Genomic DNA, 20,846 nt, shown 5'->3' with positions numbered 1-20,846 from the left:
AAATCTCCCTTTATATCTGGATATTTCAGGACAATTCATGTAATAAATGAATACACATTGACTTTTAAATAAAAAAATAAAACTACTGTAACCTAGTCACAGCTTTATATTAACTACCCCACCTGGGAATAAATATATAATAGAAGTTCCAGAGAATCATCTCTAGTTTTTAGTAAAAGGGACTGTGCCCTATATCATGAAAATAAACTCAATTTGAACATTTAACTAGAACGGAGAACACTGAATTTGAAAATATTAAAAAATCCATATTTTATTTAATACATAGTTAAAACATTTATTGCATTCTTAATTACAGATATATAGAACATGAAGCAAAACAGTGCAGAAAACCCAGTGTATGGGCTAGGAGTAGAATCTACCCAGTACCTAATATAGCGTTGTAATATCGTCCAGCTTTGAATGAACAGGGAGCAGTTTAGGGGGATTTCAGTTTGATATATGTAATAACTGTTGGACACAGTAATGTTTCTGCCTTGAAATGAGGTTTATTGTACTAACAGAAAATGTTCAATCTGCATTCAAACAAAATTTGACAGGTGCATAAGTATGGGCACCCTTATCATTTTCTTGTTTTAAATACTCCTACCTACTTTTTACTGACTTACTAAAGCACTTTTTTTGGTTTTGTAACCTCATTGAGCTTTGAACTTCATAGCCAGGTGTATGCAATCATGAGAAAAGCTACTTAAAGTGGCCACTTGCAAGTTGTTCTCCTGTTTGAATCTCCTCTGAAGAGTGGCATCATGGGCTCCTCAAAACAACTGTCAAATGATCTGAAAACAAAGATTATTCAACATAGTTATTCAGGGGAAGGATACAAAAAGCTGTCTCAGAGATTTAACCTGTCAGTTTCCACTGTGAGGAACATAGTAAGGAAATGGAAGAACACAGGGACAGTTCTTGTTAAGGCCAGAAGTGGCAGGCCAAGAAAAACATCAGAAAGGCAGAGAAGAAGAATGGTGAGATCAGTCAAGGACAATCCTCAGACCACCTCCAGAGAGCTGCAGCATCAACTTGCTGCAGATGGTGTCACTGTGCATCGGTCAACTATACAACGCACTTTGCACAAGGAGAAGCTGTATGGGAGAATGATGCTAAAGAAGCCGTTTCTGCAAGCACGCCACAAACAGAGTCGGCTGAGGTATGCAAAAGCACATTTGGAGAAGCCAATTTCTTTTTGGAAGAAGGTCCTGTGGACTGATGAAACCAAGATTGAGTTGTTTGGTCATACAAAAAGGCATTATGCATGGCGGCAAAAAAACACAGCATTCCAAGAAAAACACTTGCTACCCACAGTAAAATTTGGTGGAGGTTCCATCATGCTTTGGGGCCGTGTGGCCAATGACGGCACCGGGAATCTTGTTAAAGTTGAGGGACGCATGGATTCCACTCAGTATCAGCAGATTCTTGACAACAATGTTCAAGAATCAGTGACAAAGTTGAAGTTACGCAGGGGATGGATCTTTCAGCAAGACAATGATCCAAAACACCGCTCCAAATCTACTCAGGCATTCATGCAGAGGAACAATTACAATGTTCTGGAATGGCCATCCCAGTTCCCAGACTTGAATATCATTGAACATCTGTGGGATCATTTGAAGAGGGCTGTCCATGCTCGGCGACCATCAAACTTAACTGAACTGGAATTGTTTTGTAAAGAGGAATGGTCAAAAATACATTCATCCAGGATCCAGGAACTCATTAAAAGCTGCAGGAAGCGACTAGAGGCTGTTATTTTTGCAAAAGGAGGATCTACTAAATATTAATGTCACTTTTCTGATGAGGTGCCCATACTTATGCACCTGTCAAATTTTGTTTGAATGCCGATTGCACATTTTCTGTTAGTACAATAAACCTCATTTCAAGGCAGAAACATTACTGTGTCCAACAGTTATTACATATATCAAACTGAAATAGCTGTTGCAAAAACACCAATTTTTATAAAACATTAAGCTTAAGATTAATAGGGGTGCCCAAACTTTTTCATATAACTGTATAAGGGCTCCAAGTCCTTCAAGCAATGACTGCCTATGTAATACAGCTTATTAAGTCCCCAAAGTACATGCAAGTGCATACAACTCCACTGACCATAATATGTCTGGCAATAGATAGAATAATTATTTACACATTGTTAGGCACTGCAGCAGACCTCCAGCCCAGGACCCCACCACCTGGGAATAAATAGTTTTGCCCCAAGAAAAAAAACAATCTTTAAGGAGATTAACCAAGTGATTGTCTTTTGTAGATTTTCTCTTTTTTCTGTTTAATATTAAGCAGTTTTCAGTTTTATGCACTTTTTTATTAAACAATGTATTGAAAAATTCAAATTCTCTAAGATGTACAAACGTGATGCAGTAAAACGTCAAATATTACAAGCTGATTTCATCTGTTTTCTGTAACTGCCTAAGAAGAACATAAGTCAAATTAATGTCATGAACAGTATATCATGGAAAGGCTCTTTAATTGGGGGAAATTAATCTTAAATTATGAATTAATGTCTATAGTGGAAATTAATTGCTATACTACTGAGTCCATTAATATGTGAAGTTAGTAAATACTTCCAGTAAATATTGGGATCGTAACAATGCAGAGGAAAGATACACTGTAAATATATTTCTGTAAGAAATGGTTTTCAAGCAAACATAGTGCATAAATTGAAGGGAAGAATACCGCTCTAGCATCAAGTGGTAGCCAGCATGGTTGCTGAAGGTGGGATTGTAGCTACATATTTATATCTTGTTGCAGTGTAGAGCATAATAGCCACACTTTTACCTACATGTGGCAAGCAAGGCATCTCGAAGCACAGCATAGTGTGTAAAATCACTGGTTACATTACCTTAGGAAATATTTGGTCACACTATAGCTATCAAGATGAATCACGTGACATCATAGCAATAGTTTATACCATGAGAAATATTGAAATTTACAATTTGTCAAAATTCAAATATGAATGATAAAATCATATGGGTTAAAATATATCAAAATTACAACTTAATTTATCATGTGCATGTGGTTATCTATACTAGGATTTGACTGACTGGACCTTTCTCTTCTAGAAACTGGTTCCCTTGAATAGCATAGTATACTTTATATAATATATACCATGAACATCATTGAACCCCTAGTCACATCTCTGAAGGTAGTCTCACTCTCAGTGAATGGCATAATAAGCATATCACATACACAGGGGTGCCGCATACTTAACCAGTTCAGATCTGTGTCATTTTTTCCCCCTTTCTGACCAGGCACATTTTCAGGTTTCTCTGATTTCTCTATGGGGAGTCTTGTGCAAGAAGCTTACTCTGCATTGATGTTTTAGAATGTTTAATGTCTATGGGTGGTCCAGATCTAGCTAAAATGGAATTCCTGAATCATATCAGAGTGCGACCATGGCTCAGTAATTAGAGCTTTTCCTCTGCAGTGCTTGGGGTCATGGGTTTAAATCTGAGGAAGGACATCTTCTGCCTGGAAGGAGATTGTATTTTCTGCTCATCATGAGTTTCCTCCTTCAGTTCAAAGAAATACTAATAAGTGTATTTAGATTGTGAGGAAAGTGAGTGAAGTCTATAAAGCACTGCAGAATATGTTGACGCTATATAAGCAACAGAAGTAAATCAATAATTAACAATAGTTATTCATACTTAAAAAAAGACATCTTTTTTTGTCTTATTAAAACAATAATATTATTGATCACATAAAAATGTTAATAAGCAACATTGGTCCTAACAGTCAAAGCAGAAATATGTAACTGAATACATTTGTTTGTATAGGCAACATGGTGGCTCGGTGGTTAGCGTTGTTGCCGGTCTGTGATTCTGAGTTTAAATGTGACCAAAGACAAAATCTTCATGGAGTTTATATTATTTCTCTGTATTGAGTTTCTCCAGTACCCAGTTTCCTCCAACTCAAAAAAATGACTTTATAAATAAATCTAGATTGTGAGCTCCATTGGGCACAGGGGAGTGATGACAATCTCTGGAATACATTGATGCTGTATAAATGATATAATATAAAGGCATAATAATAATTCATACAGTAGGGCAGCCCTGATCTGATTAACCTCTTAGCGAATCATTGACGGAGAATGAATATTCAGGGCTCATCAGCCCCATTCCCAGCAGATGATTGTTTTGCTATTTAGCAATCATCGGCCTCATACAGCTGCAAGTGGAACAGAGCTACACCCACAGCTATTTACCTGTCATTCTCATTCAGCAGTATATACAGCGCAAGACCCAGTAGGGTGCGCTGTTCTAACCATTAATTGGCGCCCCTGTGATGCGCTTGTGAGGCATTAATGGGTTGCCTTTGCTGAAGATCTCAGTGCCTGTCATGATGTTTCTCCTGTAAACAAATAATAGTAGAATCCGGCACTCAATAAAGTGTTGTTTTATTGAGGTAAAGAATATTGTATAATATAAATATTTGAGGTTTCGGTCTATATGACCTTCTTCAGAATATACATTAGAGAGTAATCATGCAATTTCAAAACACATGTATGAAAAAAAAGGGGCAGGGTATCCGGCTGATCCAGAATTCAAATAGCTGCCAGCTGGTCCTGGTATAAAGGTTGTATATCCAAACAGAAGCGGTATGACTTTAGTGTAACAATGGATATCCCCTCTGCCTCAGGGCTTCACATGGTGTGCCCACAGCATCGGCGTATGATGACCTGTGCTGCTCTATCAGCTGGGATCAATATCTGTATTCGTAGCTGAGCCTGCATCTTTTCCGGAACATGACAGCAGCTGATTTGATCAGCTGTCATGTGCCCCTGACCAGCTGCGGGTGGGATTGTAATTCACCCGCAGTTGTTAACATGGTAAATTCCACTGTCAATCTCTGACAGTGGCATTTAACATGATTGCGCCGGAAGCGCGTCACAAACCCCACCCATTGACGCCCCGTCACATGATCGCAGGGTGCCGATGGGTTGGCATGACAACCAGGGGTCTGCAGAAAACCCTGTGCTTGCCATTGCAGATCTCCTATGGCTGGCGTTCATAGAAGATAATGATTTTTGCTATAGCTAGCCCTGCGATCAGACTATTGAAGGAAGCAAAAAGTAGAAAAAAAAATGTTTTTAAAAATATAAAAAAAAATAAATAAAGAAAATATAAAAATTCAAATCACCCCCCTTTTGCCCCATTCAAAATAAAACAATAATAAAAAAAAATATTGGTAAAAGGCAGAACAAGAAAAAAATCAAAAAGCCAGAATGTAATAACCGGCAATCAAAACCTTGTATCTATCACATTGTATCAATAAAAACGTCAGCTCGGCGCGCCAGAATATAAGCTTTCACCCAGCCCTGGATCCCGAAAAAAAATGTTGCATATTTTTTTACAAACTTTGAATTTTTTTTTTACCACTTAAATAAAAAAGAACCTATACATGTTTGGTATTTGCAAACTCATAATGACCTGGATAATCGTAATGGCAGGTTTGTTTTAGCATTTTGTGAACATGGTAAAAAAAAAAAAACAATTGTGGAATTGCACTTTTTTGCAATTTTGCCGCACGTGTAATTTGTTTCCCGTTTTCCAGTACACGATATGGTAAAATCAATGCTGTAGTTCAAAAGCACAACTTGTCCAGCAAAAAAACAAGCCCTTACATGGCCATATTGACAGAAAAATAAAAAAGTTATGGCTCTGGGAAGAAGGGGAGCAAATAATGAAAACGCAAAAACTGAAAATCCCAAGGTCGTGAAGGGGTTAAGCTTTCTGTTCACTATTGTTAAATTCTATGCTTCCAATAACAGCGATAAATGTTTGCCATTTATTACTTGATTAATGTATGACTTTTTTGTGTCTTAAATACTTTGATTCATAATGTTCTGTATCATTAGATATTCTTCTGTATTTTCTGATTGATGCCAATCTAATAAAAAAAAATTGTGTGGCAGCAGAGTCATATAATTGAAGACATTACTACTGAGATGATAGAAAGTAAAACCATGGATTACATCAAACTAAAATGACATCACAAATGGATGACATTACTATACCTGATTACATTACATGGCTCACATCAGCATCAGCGTAAGAACAAGTGACATATCATATTACAACAAACTGCGCAACTTAACAGATAAAGTCAAAGTTGGGTTGCATCACCTACTTTTGTCACAAAATAGGAAAGATGATTGATTGCTTTACAGTAAACTGATTTTATGATGTTGTACAAGGTAACACAAGGGCACAACTGGCAAGCTAGAAGACACTGTTTAGCCATGTATAAAGAACTCATGGGCCCAAACAGAGCAGAAGGTCACAAAAGCAAAAAATGTAATGCTAACCCCTGCTCTTACTGGTCCATACTATCTCATCCACAATCCATTGATAGGAAGGCCTGCAGCAACTAAAAGGTTAATTAACCCTTTTGCGCCAGAGCCTGTTCTCGCCTTCGTGACCAGGCCAATTTTTTCAATTCTGACCACTGTCACTTTATACTTTACACGGTTGTAACGGGTCTGGGAGGCGGAACCTCTGAGCTACTATACAAGGGGGCAGTCCTTGTAAGGGAGCGGGTGGCGACCAGGGAAGACGGGCAGGAGGTCACAGCAGGTGACCGGGACAGTCTCTGGGTGAGCGGGCTGGAGGTCACGGCAAGTGACCGGGGCAGTCTCTGGATGAATGGGCTGATGGTCACGGCAAGTGACCGGGGCAGTCTCTGAATGAACGGGCAGATGGTCACGGCAAGTGACCGGGGCAGTCTCTAGGTAAAGGGTTGGTACGACCTGTGGCGGCTGAAGATAGACGTGAGCTCCCAGGTGAGCAGGCGAGAGTCTCTGGATGAACGGGTGGTCACAGCATGTGACGGCGGAGCCTCCAGGAGGACCAACAGACAGGCGGCAGATGAGCGCTCCCAGGTGAGCGGGCAGAAGTCTCTGGACAGGCGGGTGGTCACAGCACGTGACGGCAGAGCCTCCAGGTAGGCTAGTAGACAGGCAGCAGATGAGCGCTCCCAGGTGAGCGAGCAGGAGTCACTGGACAGGCAGGTGGTCACAGCACGTGAGGGCGGAGCCTCCAGGTAGACTAGCAGGCAGGTAGCAGGTGTGTGCTCCCAGGTGAGCGGGCAAGCTGGTCCATAGACAGACTGACAGGAGTTGGAAGGCAGACCGTCGGACCTCGGGCAAGCAGGCAGGTGGCTGATGTGCGCTCCCAGGTGAGCGGGCAGGCTGGTCCTTAGACAGACTGACAGGAGTAGTAAAGCAGACCGTCGGACCTCAGACTAGCAGGCAGGTAGCAGATAATCAGGCAGGAATCTGGCAGGTAACTGGCAGGTAACTGGCAACGGGACCTGAGGGCTGAAGCAGAGTAGTGAACAGTGCAACAACATTGCTCGGGCACCTCCATTTTGGAGGAGGTGCCTTATATATGGTGAAGTCCTCCGGCCATTGGCCGGGGACTCCTTAGGACGGCGCGTGCGGCCCCTTTAAGAGGGAGGGAGAGCGCGCTCGCCCTAAGCACAGTGGCCGGGAAGGAGCGCGCGCTGCCAGCAGAGCGGGAGGAGGACGCCGGGCACGGAGCAGGGAGGTGAGGGGAACAGCATCCCTGCCTAGCAGAGGGCAGGGACGCCGGCGCTACAACGGTGAACGATTAGTCACCAGGTAAAAGTAGAAGCAACTACAATATGGTATATTAAAATTAATCTTTTATTTTAGACATGATAAGAAAAACAATTAAAAAGGAAAAAGGTACCAAAAAATAGGGAAGACAAATGAAGCCTTTTTTATATATAACAAGCATGATTGGTGAATATAGAAGACACTACATATGGGTCATGAACATCCTTCAATTATTAACCATAATAATCCTTATGCTGAAAAAGTCATTCCACATCTCACAGTCACATCAAATTAATACTAGTAGCATGCAATATAATAGTAACGATAAATAAAGTGATTAAGTGCATTTGGAACACATGAATAATCCAATCTAACATTTCATCCTGCTCAAATCCATATCAAATACATGTGGCACTTCCAAATCTAGTAAGCCTAATGAGATACATGGTTAGCAGAATATAATATAGGTATCCCTAAAGTGCTTTAGCGTATACTGACCATGGCATGAATCAAAAATATGGCGTACAGCCGTATCAAATGTGAACTAATGCTTTCTAGGTCACTGGCACATTGTATGGTAACAGAAGGCAGAAACCCAAATAGTGTCAATTAGTCACAAGTTTTATGTAACACGCACCACTGTGGAGGCTCCTGCTTCCTGCCCCGACGCGCACGTTTCGCCTAGCTTCTTCGGGAGGATTTTCATGACCAATATGTAGTGTCTTCTATATTCACCAATCATGCTTGTTATATATAAAAAAGGCTTCATTTGTCTTCCCTATTTTTTGGTACCTTTTTCCTTTTTAATTGTTTTTTATCATGTCCAAAATAAAAGATAAATTTTAATATACCATATTGTAGTTACTTCTATTTTTACCTGGTCACTAACCATTCACCGTGTAAAGTGTTGTGTAGAATTGAAATTGGGAGTACAAATTAGTTCTGATACATGTATGGACCCTTTGTGTTAAACCTAACACTCTCACTTTATGAGGTAATTACTCTGGAACGCTTCAATGGATCCCCCTGATTCTGAGAATGTTTTTTTGTGACATCTTGTACTTCATGATAGTGGTAAAATTTCTTCGATATCACTTGCATTTATTTGTGAAAAAATCGGAAATTTGGCAAAAATTTTGAAAGGTTTGCAATTTTCAAAATTTGAATTTTCATGCCCTTAAATCAGAGAGATATGTCACACAAAATAGTTAATAAATAACATTTCCCACATGTCTACTTTACATCAGCACAATTTTGGAACAAAATTTTTTTTTTGTTAGGAAGTTCTAAGGGTTAAAAGTTGACCAGTGATTTCTCATTTTTCCAACAAAATTTACAAAACCATTTTTTTAGGGACCACAACTTATTTGAAGTCACTTTGAGGGGCCTTTATGACAGAAAATACCCAAAAGTGACACCATTCTAAAAACTTCACCCCTCAAGGTGCTCAAAACCACATTCAAGAAGTTTATTAACCCTTTAGGTGCTTCACGGGAATTTTTGGAATGTGGAAGAAAACAATGAACATTTAACTTTTTTCACAAAAATGTTGCTTTAGACCCAATTTTTTTTATTTTCACAAGGGTAACAGGAAAAAATAGACTACACAATTTGTAGTGCAATTTCTCCTGAGCACGCTAATACCCCATATGTGAGGGAAAACCACTGTTTGGGTGCACTGCAGGGCTTGGAAGGGAAGGAGCGCCATTTGACTTTTTGAATGTAAAATTTGTTTGAATAATTAGCGCACACCATGTCACATTTGGGGAGCCCCTGATGTGCCTAAACAGTGGAAACCCCCTACAAGTGACACCATTTTGGAAACTAGACCCTTTAGGAAACTTATCTAGATGTGTGGTGAGCACCTTGAACACCCAGGTGCTTCACAGAAGTTTATAATATTGAGTCATAAAAATAAAATGTTCACATTTTTTCCACAAAAATGTTTTTCATCCCCTAATTTTGTATTATCATAAGGGTAATAGGAGAAATTGCACCATGAAATTTGTTGTGCAATTTCTCCTGAGTACGCTGATACCCCATATGTGGGGGAAAACCACTTCTTTGGTGTACGGCAGGGTTCGAAAGAGAAAGGAGCGCTATGTTGGCTGGGATAGGTTGCAGACACCATGTCACATTTGAAGAGTCGCTGACATGCCGAAACAGCAGAAACCCCCACAAGTGACCCCATTTTGTAAACTACACCTCTCAAGGAATTCATCTAGGGAAGTAGTGAGTATTTTTTACTTTATAAATTTATACCATTGGACAGTGAAGAAAACATTATATTTTTACCACAAAAAATGTTTTAGCCTCAGATTTTACATTTTCAGAGGGCAATGGGTAAAAATGATGCCGAAATGTGTCAACCAATTTCTTCTAAACGTGGCAATACCCCATATGTGGCTGTACTGTACTGCTTAGCCATACGGCGAGATCCGGGAGGGACAGAGCGCTATTTGACTCTTGGAGAACAAATTATTGTAGAATAGTTTGCGGACTCCATATACACAACCCCTAAGTGCTAGAAGAGCAGAATCCCCCCTAAAGTGACCCCATTTTGGAAATTATACCCCTTTGGGAATTTACCTACAGGTGTAGTGACGATTTTGACTCCATGGGTCTTTTCCAGAAACAAGCAGCAGTGGATGTTGCTGAGTGAAAATTTCAAACTGCCGTTGAAGTGACCAGTACGCTGTGCCCAGCTCGTGCTTCTGGAGACATGCACCTGTAAATTAGGCAAGCTCTCATCGCTACAGGAATGCCAAACATATGGACCCTAAATGTAATTTAGGCTGTTTGTGAGGCTCAGAAGGGAGGCAGGCATTTGGATTTGGGAGCACAAAATTTTCTGAATTTCTTTTGGGGGGCAAGGACATTTAGCTTTTCCAGATATTTTCTGCTACCAGTAACTTGGAAGTCCCTTATATTTTTAACAGATAACGGACCTGAGTGGGGACTAGCTTTTTTTTTGAGGACTGAGTTGAAGCTTTTATTGGGAACATTTCACATAACATTTATCCAGCGCTCTAGGCTGAGCATTTACATCAGGGTTTCCATCTAAATCTCCAAGTGATGTAATTCAGATGAAACCCCCATGGGATCCATTCACTATAATGAGGCAGCAGAGTTACTCTGGACTCCGTCTGGTCTCTGTTTAGCGGTGTCCTTTTTTTCAGAAGTGCACAAAACTGCGGCCACACTTTTATGCACGCCTAAAAAAACTGAGACCGTGGGATCACAGGCCAGACGGCATCCACTGTACCTCCATCTGCCTCATTACAGGGAATCTTCCGCCGGGGGTTCCGTCTGAATCACGTATTTCAGAGATTTACACGGAAACCCCGGTGTAAGCGCTCAGCGTAGAGCGCAGGATAAATGTGAGCCGAACCTTACTGCTATCTTTGAGAGACATAATAAACGAATCAGTAGCAGGTGAAGAATTGGTTTTATTTATTTTTTACGCTGTTCCTCGTGTGGTATAAGTGATTAGACGACTTTATTCTTTTGGTCGGTGTGATTACAGCGATACCGGATTCATGTTGGGTTTTTATGATTGACAGCTGTCACACACTAAAAGACGCTTTTTTTTGCAAAATCTAGTTTTTGCATCGCCATATTTTGAGAGCTATAATTTTTCCATAATTTGGCCAGCAGAGTCATGTGACAGCTTGTTTTTTGCGGGACGAGTTGACGTTTTTATTGGTACCATTTTTGGGTACGTGACATTTTTTGATCGCTTTCTATTCCGTGTTTGGGAGTTAAAATGAACAACAAAACAACAATTCAGGAATTGTTTTTTGAGGGTTTTTTTATGTCATTCTGCCTGTTGTAAAAGCGATAAGGCAGCGTTATTCTTCGGGTCAGAACATTTACAGCGATACTACACTTATATCATTTTTTTATGTTTTGCCGCTTTTACACAAAAAAACTATTTTATAGAAAAAAATATTTTTTTGCATCGCTTTATTCTGAGAGCTATAACTTTATAACTTTTTTATTTTTCGGCTGATGGAGCTATATGGTGACCTTTTTTTGCGGGACAAGATGACTTTTTCAGCGGTACCATTTTTATTTCCATTTGGCTTTTTGATCGCATTTTATTCCACTTTTTGTTTGGCGATATGATGAAAAAGCATCGTATTTTGCTCCGTTTTTTATTTATTTTTTTACGGTGTGTACAGAAGGAGTTAATTAGTGTGACAGTTTTATAGATCGGGTTGTTTCGGACACGGCGATGCCAAATATGTGTACTTTTTTTGTTTCTGCATAAATATAACGATTTATTGGTTTAATATTTTATTTATTTTTATTTATTTTGTGATTTTTTTTAACAGTTTGAAAACATTTTTTAGACTTTTTTTTTACATTTTTACTTAGTCCCTTTATGGGACTTCAAGTTTTATTTTTCTAATAACTGTTCTCATGCAATGCAATAGACATGTATTGCATTGCATGAGAGCTCTGCTGACAATTTTACACTGTCTGTCTCCTGCTAGACTCAGCTACAGGCTGAACCTAGCAGGACATCGTACATGGCAGACTCGGAGGTGGTCATGTGACCTCCGGCTGCCATGACAACGCCAGGTCCTCTCAGACATCACAGGGGCCATCGGAAAGGTAACTGGATGACCCCCTCTCCTCTCACTATCTTTTAAATGCCGCGGTCGCTATGGATCGCGGCATCTAGAAGATAGCAAAGGGTTAACATCATTGGGACCTGATCCAATCAGGTCCCGATGATGTCCCCTGTCAGAGCTACTGCTTTGCACTGCACCCGCAGCGCTTGCAGGACCCTAGGGGTTCTGAGCGCTGCGGGACCATCGACCGTTTATAAACATCGGTGCTGCACAGAGCCCAGGCAGCGCCTACGTTTATATACAGTGGGCGGTCGGGAAGCGGTTAAAGGGGTTTTCCCACGAACAAAAGTTGATTTTAATCAATAGATCTTAGAACAATAATAAGGTCCACAATTGGATGTGTTTAAATAAAATGTTCCTGTGCGGAGATAATCTTGTATATGTGCCCCTGCTGTGTACTGTGTAATGGCTGTGTCTGACCATACAGGAACATGGTCTGATCATACCACAGCTCCTGGGCAGGGGAGGAAGCCAAAGAGTATACAGATATTACTGCAGGGGATCTCAGCTTATTCTTTTTGTAAGGTAAAACATTTCACTGCCTGTTTTTAAATAATGTTTTACTTCAAAGAAAGAATCAGCTGTGATCCCCTGCTGTAATGTCTGTATACTCTTTTGCTTCCTCCCCTGCCCAGGAGCTGTGGTATGATCAGACCATGTTTTAGCACGGTCAGACACAGCCATTACACAGTACACAGCAGGGGCACATATATAAGATTATCTCAGCACAGGAATAATTTATTTAAACACATCCAATTGTAGAATTTATTATTATTCCAAGATCTATTGATTAAAATGAACTTTTGTTCATGGGAAAACCCCTTTAACCCCTTAATAACATCTGACGTACTAATACGCGTCTGTGCCCTGGGACTTAAGAGCCAGACCCGTATTAGTACGTCATCGCGATCGCGCGCGCACACAGGCTGAGCGGGCGCGATCGCCGCCGGGTGTCAGCTGATTGTCACAGCTGACACCCGGTACTATGTGCAGGGAGCGGTTCTGCACCGCTCCCAGCACATTAACCCCTGCGTTGCTGCGATCGAAGTCGATCGAAGTCGATCGCAGCATTGCGGGGGCAAGGGGAGGTGATCGCAGATACCTCCTCTTTCGGCTTCCAGCGCTGTCTGCAAAGGCTTCCCGGGTGTTGCCATGACGACCCGATGTCGTCATGACAACATTCGGGTCACCAGACAGCAGGAAGATTGTTTGGACATGCGCAGTGCATCTCCAAACAATCTTCTCACTGTGCAGCGCTGATAGCCTGTATGACACAGGGATGGTGCTGCATTCCTGTGCCATGCAGGCGATCAGAGAAAAAAAAGTGAAAGTCCCATAGTGGGACAAAGTAATAAAGTATAAAAACACCCAGAAAGTGAAAAAATAAAAAATAAATAAAATAATACACCAAAAATAAAAATATAATGTACCCATCAATAAATATTATTATAAAAAAAACAAAAAAAACAATAAAAGTACACATATTTGGTATCGCCGCGTCCGGAACAACCTGACCTATAAAACTGTCCCACTAGTTAACCCCTTCAGTGAACACGGTAAAAAAAAAAAAAGAAAACGAAGCAAAAAACAATGCTTTATCACCATACCGCCAAATAAAAAATGGAATAACACGCGATCAAAAAGAAGAATATAAATAAAAATGGTACCACTGAAAACGTTATCTCGTCCCGCAAAAAACAAGCTGACATACAGCTCCATCAGCCGAAAAATGAAAAAGTTATAGCTCTAAGAATAAAGCTATGCTTTTTCTATAAAATTGCTTTTATTATGTAAAAGTGAAAAACATAGAAAAACGATATAAATGTGGTACCGCTGTAAACGTACTGACCCGAAGAATAAAGCTGCCTTATCACTTTTACCACACGCGGAACAGAATAAAAAAAAAAAAACAATTCCTGAATTGTTGGTTTTTGTTTATTCTGCCTCCCAAAAATCGGAATAGAAAGCGATCAAAAAATGTCACGTGCCTGAAAATGGCACCAATAACAACGTCAACTCATACCGCAAAAAACGAGCCATCACATGACTGTCTGCCAAAATCTGGAAAAATTATAGCTCTCAAAATATGGCGATGCAAAAACTAGATTTTACAAAAAATGCGTCTTTTTGTGTGTGACAGCTGTCAGTCATAAAAACCCCATATGATTCTGGTATTGCTGTAATCACACCGACCCGAAGAATAAAGTCGTCTGATCACTTATACCGCACGAGGAACGGCATCAAAAATAAACTCTTGGGTTAGGATTGGGCTAGGGTTAGGGCTGGGTTTGGGGTTAGGGTTGTGCTAGGGTTAGGGTTGTGCTAGGGTTAGGGTTGTGCTAGGGTTAGGGTTGTGCTACGGTTAGGGTTGTGCTACGGTTAGGGCTGGGGTTGGGGTTAGGGTTGGGGTTAGGGTTGTGATGGGGTTGGGATTTTTTTCAAAAGTAAGAAAAAAGATGACGATATGGCGACTAGTGTTGAGCGCAAGTGCTCGCTACTTGAGTTTGCATCGGGTGCTCTGGTATGCATTGAGTATCGTGGGTATTTGAGTGACATGCTCGAGTCTCCTCCCCATATGCTTCGCGGCCAAAAAAACTTTACGGGGATTGCCTGCCATGCACGAGCGATCCCCGCATGGTTTTTTTTGGGTGTCTAATAACCGTGAAACATGCGGAGCAGGGACTCGAGCATGTCACTCGAGCACACGCTGTACATGGTGCATACCTGAGTACCCGATGCAAACTCAAGTAGCGAGCACTTGCGCTCAAGACTAATGACAACTTATTCAATATGATGACCTAATGTAAACAAATTCTGTGTCGTACCTCTGGGTTCAAAATGTTCACTATACACCTTAATAAAATCCTTGAGGGGTATAGTTTCCAAAATGGGGTCACTTGTGGGGGAGCTCCACTGTTTAGGCACATCACGGGCTCTCCAAACGCGACATGGTGTCCGCTAACAAATTGAATGGAAAATCGGCTCAAATTGTTAGCGGACGCCATGTTGCGTTTGGAGAGCTACTGCGTGCACAAACATTGGAGCTCCCCCACAAGTGACCCCATTTTGGAAACTAGACCCCCAAAGGCACCTATCTAGATGCATAGTGAGCACTTGGAACCCCCAGGTGTTTCACAAATTGATTCATAAATATGAAAAAGTGTTTTTTTTTCACTTTTTCATTTTTACGAATCAATTTGTGAAGCACCTGGGGGTTCCAAGTGCTCACTATGCATATAGATAGGTGCCTTGGGGGGTCTAGTTTCCAAAATGGGGTCACTTGTGAGGGAGCTCCAATGTTTGGGCACACAGGGGCTCTCCAAACGCAACATGATGTCCGCTAACAATTTGAGCCGACAATTTGCTAGCTGATACCATGTTGCATTTGGAGAGTCCCTGTGTGCCCAAACATTGGAGCTCCCCCACAAGTGACCCCATTTTGGAAACTAGACCCCCCAAGGCACCTATCTAGATGCATAGTGAGCACTGGGAACCCCCAGGTGTTTCGCAAATTGATTCATAAATATGAAAAAGTGTTTTTTTTTCACTTTTTCATTTTTACGAATCAATTTGTGAAGCACCTGGGGGTTCCAAGTGCTCACTATGCATCTAGATAGGTGCCTTGGGGTGTCTAGTTTCCAAAATGGGGTCACTTGTGGGGGAGCTCCAAAATTTGGGCACACAGGGGCTCTCCAAACGCGACATGGTGTCCGCTAGCAAATTGAATGGAAAATCGGCTCAAATTGTTAGCGGACGCCATGTTGCATTTGGAGAGCTACTGCGTGCACAAACATTGGAGCTCTCCCACAAGTGACCCAATTTTGGAAAAGAGACCCCCCAAGGCACCTATCTAGATGCATAGTGAGCACTTGGAACCCCCAGGTGCTTCACAAATTGATTCATAAAAATGAAAAAGTGTTTTTTTTTTCACTTTTTCATTTTTACGAATCAATTTGTGAAGCACCTGGGGGTTCCAAGTGCTCACTATGCATCTAGTTAGGTGCCTTGGGGTGTCTAGTTTCCAAAATGGGGTCACTTGTGGGGGAGCTCCAAAATTTGGGCACACAGGGGCTCTCCAAACGCGACATGGTGTCCGCTAGCAAATTGAATGGAAAATCGGCTCAAATTGTTAGCGGACGCCATGTTGCATTTGGAGAGCTACTGCGTGCACAAACATTGGAGCTCTCCCACAAGTGACCCAATTTTGGAAAAGAGACCCCCCAAGGCACCTATCTAGATGCATAGTGAGCACTTGGAACCCCCAGGTGCTTCACAAATTGATTCATAAAAATGAAAAAGTGTTTTTTTTTTCACTTTTTCATTTTTACGAATCAATTTGTGAAGCACCTGGGGGTTCCAAGTGCTCACTATGCATCTAGATAGGTGCCTTGGGGGGTCTAGTTTCCAAAATGGGGTTACTTGTGGGGGAGCTCCAATGTTTGGGCACACAGGGGCTCTCCAAACACAACATGGCGTCCGCTAATTATTCAAGCAAATTTTACAATCAAAAAGTCAAATGGCGCTCCTTCCCTTCTGAGCCCTGCCGTGCGCCCAAACAGTGTTTTTTCCCCACATATTGGGTATCTGCGTGCCCAGGGGAAATTGCACAACAAATTTTCGGGTCCATTTTTTCTTGTTACCTCTGTGAAAATAAAAAAAATTGGGTCTAAAGTAACATTTTTGTGAAAAAAGTTAAATGTTCATTTTTTTCTTCCACATTCAAAAAATTTATGTGAAGCACCTGAAGGGTTAATAAAGTTCTTGAATGTGGTTTTGAGCACCTTGAGGGATGCAGTTTTTAGAATGGTGTCACTTTTGGGTATTTTCTGTCATTAAGACCTCTCAAAGTGACTTCAAATGTGATGTGGTCCCTAAAAAAATGGTTTTGTAAATTTTGTTGGAAAAATGAGAAATCGCTGGTCAACTTTTAAACTTTATAGCTTCCTAACAAAAAAAAATTTTGATTCCAAAATTGTGCTGATGTAAAGTATACATGTGGGAGATGTTATTTATTAACTCTTTTTTGTGACATATCTCTCTGATTTAAGGGCATAAAAATTCAAATTTTGAAAATTGCTAAATTTTCAAAATTTTCGCCAAATTTCCATTTTTTTCACAAATAAACGCAAGTGATATCGAAGAAATTTTACCACAATCATGAAGTACAATATGTCACGAAAAAACAATCTCAGAATCAGGGGGATCCGTTGAAGCATTCCAGAGTAATTACCTCATAAAGTGACAATGGTCAGAATTGTAAAAATTGGCCTGGTCATTAACGTGCAAACCACCCTCGGGGCTTAAGGGGTTAAGCCTATGACTTAATGTATAGTCTCTATAAGAAAGCCATTCCAGCACCTCGATAAAACATATAATTTTCTTTTTTATGCAATTAAAAAATAGGGTACAGTGGTCCAGATAATCTATCTTATATGTTTAGATAAAACATCATAGAATAGCATAAATAGACCAAATGCCCAGGTTAAAACATAACAAGGAATGGATCCACCCCATGTGGGTGTTTGATATTTAGGGGGTATTTGATTGGAACTTGCACCTACATCACTAACTCTATGAGTTCCATTTTATCCATTTTATTTTCATTATTATAACATATTTTATCTTAGTATAACAAATTCACTAATAATATAGACAGTAATATATGGTCATTTTATGGACGACATTTTGATTGTATGGGAGGACGATCAAACTGCTTTTACAGCCTTTTTAAGGTACCTTAATGATAATTCAATTTCAAGTTTGCTGGTGCGTGATATAAAGATTCAGCAAAATTGTTTTAGATCTAAATATAAATGAATATTTTTAGCATGTATTGTTAAAACATCTATTTACCATAAACCCCAAGGAGAAAATAATTGAGAGCTAATGCATCACATCCAAAACCTGTCATTAAGTAAATATCATTGATCAAATACACCTGTATTAGAAGAGCTTTTTCAGATGATACGACTACCAACATATAATGTCAGGAAAATGATAGACTACAGAAAAGAGGTTATTAGTAATGGATGCTCAACATTCCAAAATGAAAAATAAAACACAAAAATCCTTACTTTGCAATAAACAACAATAGAGTAGCAATAAAAAATAATAATATAACATACACCACAGCATTCTGTAATAATCACCGACATAGTAAATTAGTATCTATCTAGTCTAAACCAGGACACTGCATAGGAAAATATCTGGAAAAGTAGAATACCGCGTGTGGACAAAGAACAATATTTTATTGCCAAGTGCAGACAGAGAAAAAAAAGTTTCAAAAAACGTGGCTTTCCTAAAAACTTGTTTTTTAAATGTTGGGGTAATTGATGCAGTGTATGTACATATATATAGACCACAAGGGTAAAAAAAAACGTGGTTTCATTTCCTTATGGATTGTGACGCGCCTCGTGTTGTCTTTATAATAGACTGCTCTATGTGCGATTTAAAATATGTCACTAAGATAGTTAAAAAAACGCATCTCAGAGCAAAATAGGAAAACGGAGGTATGCAGAGCAGCTAAACAGTTTATAGACACACCTAATAGGAATGTACATGGTGTTAATGTGTGCAGCATAGGATATGTGGATAAACCTTATTGGATTGGCAATTGTAATAAAGAATAACAACTAAGAGATACAAAATGGATTCTTAAAGTAAAATGCCAGAAGACCGCATGGTCTGAATTGGAGGCATGAACTGTTCTACATACACTAATGTTAAATCGAAATTGTTTGTGGAGGAAAATTCTAAATAATAAATCAATAGGGCAATACACAATTAACCAGGGGGCAGCCAGGAGAGCACTTTCGTTCCTCTGTCACTATGGGTAAGCATATTCACTAGTATTTATATGTATATTTATTCATGCACTATGGATACATAGGGGGTCACTACATGCACTATATGATTACTATAGACCATTGGCACTTTCTGTATATATTTATAGAATTTGTTTTTGTGTATGTAAGGGCCTTTAGAAAACTATTTTTCATTTTATGTATATAGGTATTCATTTTCTTGTTGCATATACAGTTAGGCTGTGTGCCCACGATGCGTTTTTTAAGCGTTTCCGCAGTGGCAAAAACGCTGCAGAAATGCTTAAAAAAGCTTGGTAGAAGGTCTGCCATGTTCCCCAATGATGATCCGGATGTGCTGTGCACATGCTGCGGAAATTTCCTCTGCGGATTATCATTGTGGAAAAATCCGCAGCACTACCAATTATTTTGCGTAATCGCTGCGTTTTCGCCGCCATTAACTTGCATTGGAACGCATGCATTCTGCTTCACTGCATCTGTAGATGCGCATTCCATGCGTTTCAATGTGCGGATGGTACCCCGGTTTGGAGAAGAGGAGACTCTCCTCCGGACCCGGGTACCATAGAACCTGTAAAAAAAAGAATAAAATAAAAAATAAATATTATGCTTACCTTCTGATGGCCCGCAGTGCGCTTCTCTTCACTTGACGGCAAATCGCGGTGGACTGAAGGACCTGCCCTGACGTCATAGTCATGTGAAGGGTCATGAGACCGCTGACCAGCAGGTCCTTCAGCGTACCGCGAGCTGCCGGCAAGCCAGGACGCATCGAATCAAGACTGCGGGGGCCATCAGAAGGTAAGTATAGATTTATTTTTTATTTTTTAACATTCTTTGGGGGTCACACTATATAAATCCATGGCGTTTGCATGGATTTATATAGTGTGACCTAGTTGTCACAAGCACTTTCCAAGTGATGCTAAAATCTCTTGGAAAGCGCTTGACAACCCGCATGCGGAAATGCATGTGAAGAAAGTTTCACTTCCGCATGTCCCTGGCAGGAAAAACGCATGTACAATCCGCATGTACAATCCGCATGTACAATCCGTATGCGTTTTTTCTGCCAGGAAGATGCAGAAACGCTCAGGAAAAATCCGGAGTATTTCTGCATCGTGGGCACATAGCCATACACTGATTTGATATAAATGTGCTTTCTCCATTCTCTATACTGGATTATGTTGCTTTTCCTATTTTTCATGTTTCCTCCTTATTAGATCACAATATTTGATATGTGAGGCATTTTTAATTACATCAATAAAGAAATGTGTTTTAATTAGTGTTTGATGGTTTATGGTTACTCCATTTTTGGTGGTTCCACAAGTTTTTGTCAATACACAATCACATGAATATTACTAATGAGTTTGTTATATGGATACTAGGATAATATATACTGTAGTAATAAATATAGGATGGAGCTCACAGAGTTAATAACACAGGTGATATATAGGGCGGTATTTGATTGGGGTCCATTTCTTGTTGGGTATTCGGTTCTTTTTTGATGTTGAGCTAAGAGCTAAACTTGCTAGAAAGGCATAAAATGAATTATGTAGACCACTGCACCATGTTATTAATTACATGAATAAAATAATGTAACTTTTTTTAGGTGCTGGAAGGGCTTTCTTTTGGAAAAAATTAGCAAGTTTGAATGGGAAAATATACCCATTGAAAATATCTTTGGACCGTGAGCAATTTTCATTGTATACAGTATATATATATATGGTAACTTATTGCCTAGTGCAGATCTGGGCAATGTGCGGCCCGCGGGCCACATCTGGCCCTCTGGCTGTTCCAGTC

The sequence above is a fragment of the Phyllobates terribilis genome, unplaced genomic scaffold, assembly GCF_046119375.1.
Source record: "Phyllobates terribilis strain yellow unplaced genomic scaffold, ASM4611937v1 Scaffold_2__4_contigs__length_985480577, whole genome shotgun sequence".
NCBI lineage: Eukaryota > Metazoa > Chordata > Amphibia > Anura > Dendrobatidae > Phyllobates > Phyllobates terribilis.
The sequence above is the reverse complement of the archived record's forward strand: the minus strand, read 5'-3'. Positions refer to the sequence as shown.